This window comes from Gekko japonicus, unplaced genomic scaffold (assembly GCF_001447785.1).
Source record: "Gekko japonicus isolate JY-2015 unplaced genomic scaffold, Gekko_japonicus_V1.1 scaffold220, whole genome shotgun sequence".
NCBI lineage: Eukaryota > Metazoa > Chordata > Lepidosauria > Squamata > Gekkonidae > Gekko > Gekko japonicus.
The window spans coordinates 407318-421816 of record NW_015165836.1 but is presented as its reverse complement, the minus strand read 5'-3'; the positions used below and the strand labels follow the sequence as shown (position 1 = coordinate 421816).

Here is a 14499-nt window from a genome sequence, read left to right as displayed (position 1 = left end):
AGAGAGGCCATGGCTCAGTGGTAGAGCTTCTGCTTGGCATGCAGAAGGTCCCAGGTTCAATCCCCGGCATCTCCAGTTAAAAGGACCTGGCAATAGGTGATGTGGAAGACCTCCGCTTGAGATCCTGGAGAGCCACGGCCAGTCTGAGTAGACAATACAATCCCTGATGGACCAAGAAGACAGCTTTATAGGAGAGAAGCCATGGCTCAGTGGTAGAGCTTCTGCTTGGCATGCAGAAGGTCCCAGGTTCAATCCCCGGCATCTCCATTAAGGAACAGGTCATAGGTGATTGGAAAGACCTCAGCCTGGGACTCTGGAGAGCTGCTGCCAGTTTGAGAAGGCAACACAGTCTCTGACGGACCAAGAATCTGACCCAGTATATAGCAGCTCCGTGTGTATGTGTGTGAAGTGAGAGGGGAGGACCTGATTTTGAACTCAGATCTCTGTCGCGCTCAGCTCCAGTTTGCCACTGTTGGCCAGCACAGGCCTATTGGGCTTTCGCCAGTCTTCTTCCATTACTGATACCCCCGATTTTTTTCTCCACGGCTTTCAAGCAGAGTTCTTATCTCTGCCCCACGTGTCCTTATGGAAATATGCACTCAAGCCATAAAGAAATATGATCATTAGGTAGCCATGAAGTGACCTGCCCCAACCAGACCAGCTGCCTGCCTCCCCCCCAAAAAAAACCCATATGCATCCACGCAAAATTCAACTGCCTTCTCTGGAGGACACTACCAGAAGTGTGGAAGATCAAATTTCATACTATTGCGGGTTAAGTTACTTAGCAATGGGCTTTTCTTGGGGGGAAGGCCTCCTCAGAATGCGGCTGGTGAAGACGAAAATCAAATGGAGAACTGCCTTCAAGATGATCTTCAGACTGAAAATAAATTCACCAACAAGGAAATAAAATTCTAGAGACGCTATCAAGGCCACCACACAGGAACATATGGGGGGGGGGATGCAAAATGAGCTACCGTATTCCAAAAAGTTAAATGCCTTATTTCCTACTAGTTAGGCCTATTAATTAAAGGTTTATCCCCTTTCCATTCAAGGTCATAAACGAGATGCAGAGGATGCTGTAAAGTTTATTTTCCTTGTTTAAATATGCAAAGCTGAATAATCCAGATTTGCACGAGAGGCAGAGAGGAAATATATTTAAGTACCCCAACGGGCATCTTGGATGCCGTGAGCGTTTGCTTTCTATTACCTAAGAGCACCTGCCATTTTTCTGTACATGCAGGAGCTATCCTGTGCAGAGGAGCAGTGGCTCAGTGGTAGAGCATCTGCTCGGCAAGCACAAGGTCCCAGGTTCAATCCCCGGCAGCTCCAAGCAGCAGGTAAGAGGAAACACCCCTGCCGGAGACCCTGGAGAGCAGCTGCCGGCCTGAGTAGACAATGCTGACCCTGATGGACCAAGGGTCTGACTCTGTGCAAGGCAGAGTGCTGAGCCACAGCGCCTCCCCTGCCCCACTGACGGCCGACCGGCTCCCAGACCTTCCAGAAGCAGCAGACTTACAAATACTCAGCTGGAGTTATTTTACTCCAAAGGCTCCAAATCACAAGGGGAGGCAATTCCTTTCTCCTCCTCCTTGCAAACTTCTCCGAAGCATCTGGCTAGACCGCCTCTCCCCCTCTTGCCGGAACCGGGCACAACAGGCCTTTGGCCCGATCTGGCTAAGGCATTTCTTACCCTCCCTAATGGGCGGAAAGTCATTTTTTAAAAAAGCATCCTTGGAACGCCTCCCAAAACCCTTTTCATTACAAGAAAGGCATCTTGGCCTCTCCTCCAAAGAAAGGGCGATTGAAATGGAGGCGAGGGCTGAGATCCAGAGGTACGCTCAGCGGGCACTCGAGACCCTGAGATCTGTTGCAAGCCGCTTTTGTAACTCCCGCCCCCGGAGTTGCAAAAGCGGATTACCACGTTAGCGCGATGGGTGGGAGGGCTGCTGTTCGAACATGTTCCCTTAGGTAAGCATAACCAGTCGCTCCGTTCCCTGGATCCTGGCCCACAGCTTCAAGAGCCAGGAAAACGCAGGACGGAAAACAAAGCACATTTCCTTTCCTGTTTCTGGTGGTGGTGGTTGTGTGTGTGTGTGTGTGGTTTTTTTAAAAAAAACAAAGCAAAAGTTTGTCAAGCCTCCCCACAGCTGATATTTTTATCGCAGCCTGCTGCTGTTGCACGGAACTGTACTTCACGATAAATCACGCTAATTGAATAAAAAGCATTAAACCAAATGTATTTATTTAGAAAATTTATATCCTGCCTCTCCAGTGAACCGTGCACACACACAAAAGAAGCGATGACTTTCTTATTTTGAAAACCTGCACAGACAATCCTAGAATACACTCTATAAAGAACACTTTTGTCCGTTTGGTCTAAATGTTGGTATTCGTTGACCAAGAATAAGGGTTACCGATCTTCATAACACACCCATACCAAGAGAGGGGGATAATGTGAAACAGGGTGAAAGGTTGTCTGAAGAAGAAAAAGGAAAGCAAAGAGGAAAAACCCAGTTTTTACAGTATCCCCCCCCTCCCGTTTCCTGCACAGATGTTGCCCAATTATAGATGTAAATAATCCACCGCTTGCAAGGCAAACACACACACAGACACAATGAGAGTCTGCTTTTAAAAAATATATATTTCAATTCAAAGCTTTGCACAATTGAACGGTGGGGGGAGGACAAAATCCACCTTAAATTTATGCAAGCCCTTTGAAAGCGAGAGACAGCTCCAGTCTGTGTACCGATTCATGCCACAAAAGGAAAAGGCAAAGAAAGAAAAAAAAGAGTCCAGAGATCAGATCGAAATCAGGAGGTTGTCTCACACACCTCCCCGGGGCAGAGGCCAGTATTAATAAACTACACTGCAAAATTAACAGGGAACCCCAAGACTGAGAGATGATACCCCCTTCTGGGGTTCAAGAGGGGCTTCTTGAAGCCGCCATAAGCCCTAACCTGTCGCTGGGCTCGCAAAGGGTTACTCTCCTGAGCGCCCGTTAAGCATAGAGGAGCCTCTGTTATACTTCACCCAGACTTCCTAACACTTGATATCCTGTCTGCTATTTCAATGCCCTTACTCAACTGTTTCAGACAGACATTACACAAACTGGCTGGCGAAAAGGGAGTTGGGAAACCAGAAGCAAGCTGAGTCCGTGACCTTATTCTTCAAAGGCAACGCCCACTGGCTCTAGCGGAGGTTGGAAAACAAAACAGGTAAAAGGGGGTGGGGTGGAGAAGAGGTACGTGCATCCCCCAACCAATCCCCCCCACCCGTCCACGTGACGCCCCCTAAACTGACAAGCGAGATGCTATCCATGGGTATCGTTTCCTCCCGTAAGCAATGAGAGCCATCCCCTCTATTATTGCTTATCGATTTCTAATGCCTGTTTCTTATCCAGCTGCCTCGAAGGCACATGGCGGAAAAGGTAGCAAAATCTTTCTCGACAAATCTCAAGGGAGGCGGCGGGGGGGGGGTTGAAGGGGGCTACAGACCAATGCTCCCTCTAAGCTGTGGTGTCTTGTGAGCAAAGATTCTACTTTGTGAGCTGCTGGCATTTAAAGCGAGCGATTTGGCTACTGCAGAAATTAGCGCGCTCTGGAGCCGTCCTTCCCGAGATAAGACAAAAACGTGCGAGCCGGAGGTTAAAATAAACTGAGCTAGCTCACCCTAACTCAGCCGAGAGGGAACACTGATACAGACCCTCCCTTTTCCTAAAGGAAACCTAAGCCATAGCCACCACTGCGAATGTTTCAAGAGGCCCACGCACACCCTGGGACTCCTGGCATGGTCAACTGGGTGTCTCTCTTGGCAAGCAGGACCAAAGCAGAGATGCCTATCAATCCGGGTTTTCACTTGCCTCGCCCAAACCCGACGCAAACCAACTAGCTGAGCACGGAGGAAAGGGCATCTGTCCACCAACTGGTTTCTCTAGTACTGGGGGAACCCCAGCCGAGTTCTTGGCAACCCCAGTTTTATGGGCAACACAGGTGGTGGCCTCATTCTGCCGCAGCTCTGCCTCTCCTGCCGACCGACACGCCCTACCCTCGGCTCCTGGCCCACCCAGGGAGGCCTTGCGCAAGCCTGTGGAACCGACATACGAGCATTCGTTTGTAAGACGAGCATTCGTTTGAAAGACGAGGCAGCCACGAGTCTGGGTGACCAAGTGTTGGCTGCGTTGAGTCCCAACAGGAAGAAAGCAGGGCGGTATGGCCCAGTACCCATGAAGTTGCACCATACGAGCATTCGTTTGTAAGACGAGCATTTGTTTGAAGGACGAGGCAACCACGAGTCTGGGTAACCAAGTGTTGGCTGTGCTGAGTCCCAACAGGCAACTGGTGGGAAGAAAGCAGGGCGGTATGGAAGTCCATGAAGTTGCTCTGGTCACATGGAAAACTCCAGAGAGCCTGTGCAGACCGTACAGCCTTCCCACTTAAGGAGAAGAACCCGGTAGGCCAAGGAGGATTTCGCCCATGGCTTGGCCAACGGGAACTGGGCTAAGAGAAGGGGGAAAGGCTCTATCGGGCAACTGTTGAACTCTTTTCCTCTTCGTCAACAGCAAGGATTCAGGGGATTTGTCCTCTCGTGGCACTGGCTGGTGGCGGTGGAAGGAGCGTTTTCCTCTGCAGATAACAACTTACTGGTGATCCCTAGCCCCAGAGAGGTCCGGCTGTCCCTGACCAGACCCAGGGCCTTTTCGGTCTGGGCCCCAACCTGGTAGAACTCTCTGCCTGCTACGGTCAAAGCCTGGCGGGACCTCATGCAGTTCCACAGGGCCTGCAAGGCAGAGATGTTCCACCAGGCAACGGTTTTCCAACACGGCTGGCGCCCACCCCCATCCCCACCCCACAATAAAACAAACCAAAAAGAACTCCGGAAGGGACCAAAAATTTTCAGAACTCCAGTTTTTCCAATTGTACAGTTGCTAGCGACGCCATCTTGAATTTGAATTTGCTTTAAATTGGTGTGAACGTCATTAATCTTATGATGTTTGATGTTTTTATACTGTCTCCAAGGCTTAATGCCATGTTGTAAATCGCCCAGAGCCCTGCGCAAGTCGGGATGGGGGTGATTAATAAGTCTAATAAATAACAGTAATAACAATAGTAATGTGCCATCGAGTCACGGCTGACTTATGGGGTCCCTACAGGGTTTTCAAGGCAAGGAACGAACAGAGGTGGTTTTGCCCTTGCCTGCCTCTGAAAAGCGACCCTGGACTTCCTTGGTGGTCTCCCATCAAGTACGGACCAGGGCCGGCCCTGCTTGGCTTCTGAGATCTGACGAGATCAGGCAACAAGACCTCAAAAGTGGAAAGAACACCCATCCTGTGTTCTAGCGCCATTAAAATAACAGGCATTCTCCATTTTGGTCCACACCCACGACACTGTAAATCACTCCTATCGCCCTCCGTGGACATGCACATCAGAATCCTGTGAGACTGTGGACTGGGGTAACCGCTTTCCAGACATCCCGTGTACAACCAAACCCTCATTCACAGGTTTTTTCCAACGGCGCCTTCATGTTCGAGCCGCCCTGAGCCCATTCGCGGGGAGGGTGGGATATAAGTGTAATAATAAATAAATAAATAGTTCTCCCTAGCTCACTGATGCTAAGTGATCATTTCAACCTCGAAACACCCTGACACAAACAGTCAAAACTGGCATCCCCGTTTATTCATAGGGGGCACGGATGCAAGAGATTTTAATGTAGCAACATGTTCGGGAATGGCACATACTGGGTCATTCCAGCACCATTCTCTGTTAACACCAAAGCACCAACAAAAACACACCTGGATTAGGATTTGATTACAAGCGGGGGTTGGTCTTCCGTGTTCCCCGCCAACAGAAAGCCAGATGTTAAGGGGATGTCTAAACTAGAACATTGACATGCTACTTTTCTATGAATAGGGATTTTTTAAAAATAAAAGGAGCATTCGGTTGTGATAATTCTATCCTACACCCTAAAGCACAGCAGCTTCAGTGAGAACTCCACATTCCGTTCATCCAGAATGTTATGTTCAGTTCACCCTCTGATCCAACAATCGAGCTTAAGTATTATTTTATCTCTGGGATGTACACCCTGCTTCTGAGGTGCATGCAGCCTGCAATTATGCAGAGGACAGATTAATAAAATTGGGAGTTCTACCCCACCTTCCCTTGTCCAGTATTTTCCGTGAAACGCAGGAGGTGACAGAGAAGACATAACGTTCCTCCAAAGCAACCAGTAGGGTTTTTCCTCCTTGTGATTGCCAGTCTTCTTGCAACCCGGAAGATCTACTAGCCAGGGCCGCAGAAAGGCATTCAGAGATCTATCTGCACACCAAAGCCAACTTTTACTCCTAATGATTGGGGGAAAGTTTATTGAAATACTTTTAAAAGTGGGGACGGGAAGAAAATCAAAAGCAACTGTTGGTGAAGTCTGTATAGGTATGAGGAGATCCCTGTACATTAAAGCCCAATTATTATGGGTAACCTTATGTATGCAGAGCGCTTTTGCTGACTGAAGGCCAAATTGATTTCTGCTCCGCAGGCTGCTCAGCTAAAATAAATTAGCTCCATCAATTGGTAAGGGAGATTCTGGAACCGATTCGAGACTGGGAGCGTGATCGACGCTCGCTGCTCCAGAACTCTAACGTTTCCCAAGGCTTCAGAAGTGGAAACGAAGCAAAACAAAGAGCATCGGGTAGAACCTCCAATCCCAAGAGCAGAAGGGGAGAGTCCCGGAAAAAATGAGAACTGAGGGCATGATTGACACATGGTAGGACATCTCTCCTTTTATCCCATTCTTTCTCCAAGGAGCTCCGGGCGGCTTAGATCGGAGGTCCCTCTCGCTCACCATTTTATCCCCACAACAGCCCTGCAAGGTTGATTAGGCTGACAGAATTAGGCTGACGGGATTAGGTCTAACATCACCCACTGAGTTTTGAACCCAGGGGGACTCTGAAACCAAAGTCCACCACGCTAGACAAGGCACCACGCTTGGAAACAAAAAAGTCACGCTACAACCAACGTAGGGTGACGCTGTAGGGCCTTCAAAGCAAGAAGCATTCAGGGGTGGTCTGCTGTCGTCTAGCTTCTGCGTAGCAACCCCGGACTTCCTTGGCGGTCTCCCATCCAAATACTGACTAGGGCCGATCCTGCTTAGCTTCGGAGAATTGACAAGATTGGCCTAGCCAGGGCTACACAGGCCAGGGTTCTTTATTTCTTACAAGAACTGGAACACAGAGCTAGAACATGAGCAAGCTCCACCCGTCTGCTGCCCACGGGTTTCCACTGGAAGACTCCCGACGCACCCAGCCAATATACACCAAGAGGTGCATGCATTTATTTCACCTTTTTTCATTTACAGCCCACGTTTCTCCCCACAAACGGGACTCAACGCATTTTGGAACTCTCCTCCCTTTCCTCGCAACAACTCTGCAAGGTAGGCTAGGCTTAGAGGCTGTGACGGGCCCAGGTTCACCCACTGAGCTTCCACGGTAGAAGGTGCCCCCTGAAAAGATGTGGCATTTAGAACTACCCTTTGTGGCTTAACGTGACTTGCAGTGTTCCCTCTAAGCTGAGTCAGCGTGAGCCAGCTCACAGTTTTTTTAGCCTCCGGCTCACACATTTCTGTCTTCGCTCAGGAAGGACGGCTCCAGAGCAAACTGATTTACGCAGCAGCCCAGTCACTCGCTCACAACTTTAATGCCAGTCGCTCACAAAGTAGGATTTTTGCTCACAAGACTCCGCAGCTTAGAGGGAGCACTGGTGACTTGTTCAATGACTCGTGACAATCGCACGCAAGGCAAAAAAAAAACACAACACCCTGAGAGACAAGCTTGCCCTTTTGCCCATTTCAGGGAATCCAGAAGGCGCATGCCACATGTCTTCCATAATGCATGCTGCAGCCCCAGGGTTGCAGCCCCGAGCGGTCAGACACGTGCTCCTGAAGGAGGCAGCGAGTCCCTTTCCCCTGCTGATCCCCGGAATTCCCATGCGGCTCTCTTGCGAGGAGCCACTCCAAAATGCAAAGCGCCTGCAACACTCCAGCGAGCTCCCTCCAAAGGCAGCATTAGCTCAGCGGGAACACGCTTCTGCTCTTTGATCTCCCTGCTCTACCTTTCGCCAGCTTGGGAGGGATGATTATTATTACGAAACAGAAAATAAAGGGTTCGTTTGCGTCACGTGACTCTCAGGAACACTCCTCCAGCCTTTGCAAGACACTGGGGCCACAGGGAATTTCGGTGCGCGAGACAGAGAGACCGACAGCCGCTTCCTTTTTCTATCACTCCCCCCCCCCACATGCACACACACACATCTTAGTATAAGTGCCACTTCCAACATGACTTCTCTCCACCTGCTTGTCGACAAAAAGACCTAGGATGTCATATGACTGCACATGCATGTGCACAACGGCCTCCACCAACAGCATGCTCCCCAGATATGTCATCTGTCTAACACTGCATTCCTCCCCAATATTTTATTGGTTTTACTTATTATTTAATTTGTTCACAGCCCTGCCCTTCTCCCCAAGGGGAGCCCAAAGCAGCTTACGCCGGTCTCCTCTCCTCCATTTTATCATCACAACAACCCTGCGAGGTAGGTTAGGCTGAGAATATGTGACTGGCCCAAGGTCACCAAGTGAGCTTCCATGACATGACATGAGCAGAGATTCAGACCCGGGTCTCCCAGCCCGTTTGGGGTAGTGGTTCAGAGTGGCGGACTCTAATCTGGAGAACCGGGTTTGACTCCCCACTCCTCCACACGCAGCCAGCTGGGTGACCTTGGGCCAGTCACAAGTTCTCTCAGAGCTGTTCTCTCAAGAGCAGTCCCCGAAAGAGCTCTCTCAGTCCCACCTACCTCACAGGGTGTCTGTTTTGGGGAGAGGAAGGGAAGGAGATTGTAAGACGCTCTGAGACTCCGAGTGAAGGGCGGGGTACAAATCCAACTCTTCTTCTTCTTCTTCTAGTCCGCCACTTTTAATCACCACACCACACTGGTGGTAGAAAGTGCTATCAAGTTGCAGCCTCAGGGGTTTTCAAGACAAGAGATGTTCAGAGGTGGTCTGCCCTTGCCTGCCTCTGCGTAGCAACCCCGGACTTCCTCGGTGGTCTCTCATCCAAGCACCTACTGGCTTAGCTCCCAAGAGGTGACGAGATCGAGTCAGCCTGGGCCACCTCACTCAGGGCCAATATTCACAGAGGAAGAACATAACACAAGTAAAGCACCCCTGTTTTAGGCAGCTTTGCCTTCCCCCCCAAAAAAAATGCAGATCGTGTGAAATGCGAGGAGAGGACAGGCAAGGAGAACAGCCAATTAAACGGGGACATTGGTCCCCGTCGTCGTCGGTGACCCATATAAAATGACAGGCTTCCACTGCGGCCTGGCCTACCCGCCAACAAGCAGTTTGCGGAGCCCGTTTGGAGCGGCTCAGCAGTTCCGTCACCACGGCGACACGCTGGGCCCGAAAGCAGACACCAGACAGATGGTGATGGGAACAGTGTGAGCTACAGTGTGTATGTGGGGGGAGCATGAGGGGCTGGAAGAGACGGGAGGACAGGAGGGGTCGCAGATAAAGGCCTTCCCGGCGGGGCTCCACAAGCGTTGGCCACCTGTACCGCCCGGTCAGCAGCAAGCAGTTCACAGGATCTGACCCATCCCCAAACTATGGGGGGGTGGGGAATTTAAAATGAAAGAAAAAGCTTTATTTTCACTTGCACAATTAAACGGGAACCTGTCAGATTTTAGGCTTTGCTATTTCGGTGCCTGTGTTTTGGGAAAGGGGACGTGTTAAAGGGAGGTGACAAAAGCGGAAGGTGGGGGGGAGAGGGGGGGCCAATGAAGACAGACGCCGAAGGAAAAACAAAATTCTCCCCAACGGGGACTCAAAAGCGGCTTAACATCCTTTCCTCTGCCACTTTATCCTCACAACAGCCCTGTGAGGTAGGTCAGGCTCGAGAGCGCGTGACTGGCCCAAGGTCACCAAGCAAGCTTCTGTGGGAGAGTAGGGATTCGAACATGGGTCTTCCAGATACTAACCTGACATTCTAACCGCTACACCACGCTACCCAAAGGGCCACTCGATAAGAAACAGCGTAGTCCCATGGCCTTAGATTGCAGTCAATCTGCATACCATTGCGCTGTGGTCCGTATAACCATGCAAACGGTGCCCCTCGAACAGACCGGAGGCCTTTTGTTTTGAACAGCTACCAGCAAGTTACCTCCGGGACGCCGGAAGTGCCAAGCAAGGCAGGAAAGCAACGGGACACCCCATGCTGCTGTTTCCCAGAGACAGAATGAAGCTACAATAACCCATACCAACACCAACTGGTGCTCCTCATTCAGACAGATCTTACTTCTGAGGGCTGGATCCCAACAGATCCGCGCCACCAATGATGGCACTCTCCAGGGAACTAGGAGCCATCCCCTGACGCAAGAGGCCATTGGAGGAAAGCGCCACCATCCATGTGTCAGAGTCGCAAAGTATCTACCACCATGCAAACCCTACAACTAATGCATATTCTCCTCCTCTCTGGCCCCCACGCCCCTCCTCCCCCACCCCACCCCCATGGTCATATTCTTCTTGCGCTGAATTTTAGACTGTTAAGTTCCTCGAAGGGGACCTGTCCCAACGCTGTGCATGTGGATGTAACAGCACATTCTGCATTGCATAACATGTCATGTTTAATACTTATACTTTGTGCAGACAGAATCCTGCCATTCCTAGCCCGGCTACTTTGCTTATTAGGTGTATCATTCTATTGGCTGCATGGCCTTACACTCTGTCATCCGCCCTGAAGTCTCCGTGAGAACAGAGGAGTGCAAATCGTGTACTTAAATAATGAATAAATGGTGCTATAAGGGAGGGAAACACAGCTTGCTTAACGCTCGTCCAACTTCTCCTGTTGGCTCACCAAAAAGACATCTCTCCCCTCCGTACGCTTAAGCTGAGTACCACAACCCGAAAGGCAGCAGCGCCGCAGGTCCTCGTGTGTCCCTCTGCAGAAAAGCTCCCTGTCCTTTAAACGGCCCTTCTTTCCCACTCATTGCCCACTATACAATTCACAGGGCCCCCTCCTCACATCCAACCACCACAAATCCACTTTGTGTGGCTGCAAAGCCATACTGCACACTGTGGGGGAAAAGAAGACTGAAACTCACGAGTTGCATGTGTGTTACAGGCCACTGTGGGTTAAAACACAACATACACACACACACCCCTAACCAAAAGAGGAGAGACAGAGACAGCAGTTAAAGGGCAGAGTTAAATGCAGGCAGCCAGACGCATGATTGATTTTGTTTTGTTCTCTTTTTCTTTTTTTGCATTTCCTCTGTAGGAGACCTCAAATTTATCCCAGTGTTATTTGCCTCTAGCCACAGTCTAGGAACCCTAGAGCCAGTTTTCACTCTCTGCATAATTATCTGCTAAGGTAGCATATGATACCCCGCTGGCAATGTCTGGTCGGGAAAAAAAACCAGGCGCACGCGCATACACTAAAAAAAATGGAGAGCATTTACAGCTATTTTATTCAGGATTCCAGGCCCTTGAGCTTTTCGCCGGGTCTTCTCAGGAGTTCAACACCGGCTCTCCTCACCAAAGCCTTGAAATTTAGCCCATTTCTGCACTGGAACAAACGTAAACCGAGCCGGAATCGGTCTACCCCACCCGGTTCCCGAGACAAACAATTGTGCACATCCCCTGACCTCCTTCCTGTCCCAGCTCCCTCAAAATGGCTCTGGGAACAAAATCAAAGCCGCCCCTTTCAGTCTGACGGAGATGCAGTGCTTCCAAGCAAAGGCCTCTAACTTTGGGAGGTGGACCGACGAACAGACGCTCAGGGTTTTTGCTTAAATCACAGCGGGCGAGACAGACACAAACACACAGGAACCCACGAAAACCCTTCACCCACTCACTCTAATTCCAAAGCTCGAGTCTGAGCCCTTTCACCAACCTAGATCTCTCTGTCAGACACATAACGTGAAATCAAAAGGGTAAACCAAAAATGATAGAAATGGAGCAGATAGGGGGGCCGGTCCACAGGAAAAATCCAAAGGCGACACTTATAGCATTGTTAGGGTCAACTAAGACTTCATTGAGGACATTTGGATTTTAGCTACGGATCGTTGGACACTGAACAATATTCAATCAGAACTCCCAAGGATTGGGACTTGGAAAGGTTTCTTATTTGTGCGGCCCAGAGTGGGAACAGATCTCTGTTTTTCCCACCCCCCACCCCCATCTGCATCCTCCATTCTCACAGCCCCGCCTCTCCTCATTCATAGGTATAAAGGCAACCCCACACCATCACAGTTTAGCGCATGATTAGCCGAAGATAGACAAGTCATTAAGCAGGCATCCCCCTCCAACTATGCAAGATAATGTGCCTCTTTAGAGCCCGGTTTGGCTACAAGGGGACTGGATTGACCCTGAAGGCTTTGGCGGGAAGGGGGGTTGAGTCGAAAACAAGGAAAAAAACCTCCCACTTTAAATGGGGGAATCGGCTAGGAGGGGAGCGGAAGGCAGGAGAGCCAATTTAATTGGGCCTTCCAAAGGCTTCTTTGGGTGGTACGTTCAGTCTGTGTTCCTTTCCTAAAAGGAAAAGGAAGTTGCACGTACCCGAATGCTCGGGATGTGTCTGTATGTGTGCACACTTTCTTCCAAAACGGATGTGTGCCGGTCTAAGGAGAGACATTACCGCTCCTCCCCGACGATTCTCCTTGGACGCCCTACAAATTCCCAGGACCAAGGAGTTAAATTTTTGACTTTTCTGGTTTGCCTCCTCTAGGATTTTTGTTTTCCAAGAGGAGGAACCGGGGTGTATTACTTTCCCCCTCCCCCAGCACTCAATTATAGCCACCAGCCAAGTCCGACATCCCAAATTTTTGACTTTTCTGGTTTGCCTCCTCGAGGATTTTTGTTTTCCAAGAGGAGGAACGGGGGTGTATTACTTTCCCCCTCCCCCGGCACTCAATTACAGCCACCAGCCAAGTCCGACATCCTGGCCGTGTCCAACCGGGGACACATTTCTCAAGAGGTACGCCACATTCCTACCCCGCTGACCAGGAGTCCTGCCAAGCCAAAACTCCCCTCCCTTCGCACCCAACTGCCAGTCCTGGGGATTCTGGGAATTGCCGCAGCAAGATAAAGACTCGCTTGTATCAGTGTACTTTTCGAGCTGTCTGGTCAGACGCCACAATGGTCTGGCCGGCTCTGGAAGGGGCTGTTGCAACTTGTCCGGGACACAGTGATTTCCTGAGTGAATATATAACCCAATCCACAAAAAAGTTGGGAAAGATTTCAATCCAGACAGCGACTGGATGCCAAAAAGACACAAGCCGCTCTGCGTGCAAATTAGTCGCTGATGTATTTGCAAATATAATGAATTACAAGCCTGGAATATGTGCGTTTCTTTTTACGTGGTGGTCCCTGTAATAGCTTTCTGAGATTTAGCTTTTATCCTCTCTATATACTTATGCAATTTCAGAGATGTATACTCACAAGGGAAGCCTAGAATGTCCTACAAATTAGCAAGCTCATATCTGCATGGATTTTCCCCTCCCCTTGCTGGAAGGGGGGGGGGAGCTGGAGAAGGTTATTTTCTTCTCATCCTAAATTCAACATGCCTTGTGCTGTGACCCAACTTCAGCAAGCCAAAAAAATAAAATCGGAAGGCGCAACTGCTCCCCTTCACAACCACAGCTGTTTTCCCTTCATTTATGCAACTTTAGGCCTGAGTGTCTTTAAATATTTGCATCAAATAAAGAGGAGAAGGATTCAGGAACAAGAAAAGGCAATTGAAGCTCACAGGCAGGGAAGTGAAGTGACCGCCTGCCACCAGCCCTCTATTAAAAAAGCACGTTATTAGGATAACAGATTTCACTAAACCAAACTTGGCCAGCATAGGCACATTTGGGGACAGAAGCCTGTAGCAGCAAAGATATCCCTGAAGAGCAACGACTAAAGGACTTCCTTCCAAAGAAAGAGCCTGTACTGACTTCATTTCTGACACATTTCTGCCTGGCGCTCTGAAGACTAAGAGGGCACACGCCTGAACACCTCTGCTGAGCCCCATGCTCAGCGGTTGACATGCTTAGGGGTCACACCACGCACCTTGCTTATGACGCCTGTAGGTCTCTGGGGTGGTACAGCCCATTGTCCAGGGGGAGGAGAGGAATTCTGCAAGCTTTCCAGCCACACACAGACACAAGAATCCGGACAGAAGCAGCGTTCTGTAGCAACCCCGAAGCCTGCCATCTTTCCCCACTGTTCTTTTCCGAACAGTCAGCTCCAGAACCAAGCGGCCCATGGGATGTCCACAGGGAGCAAAAGGGCTCGAAGTTGTAATGTTAGTTTTGGGACCTCACTACCCACGTGCACACTTTTTAAGGGCAGAGGAGAAGTCAAACCGTCCCAGGTGCCCCTTGTGTAGCCGTGTCAGTCTGCAGCAGGAGAGCCAGATTCGAATCCAGCAACACACCTTAGAGACCCCAACAGGATTTCCAGGGTATGAACTTCTGA

General features: G+C 50.0%; 1 protein-coding gene across 1 annotated transcript in view; it reads right to left on the bottom strand.

The window, feature by feature from the left end:
* The window catches only part of SKI (SKI proto-oncogene), a 201071-nt gene that overhangs the window by 184849 nt on the left and 1723 nt on the right, over positions 1-14499 (bottom strand). The gene's annotated exons all lie outside the window — the stretch shown is intronic.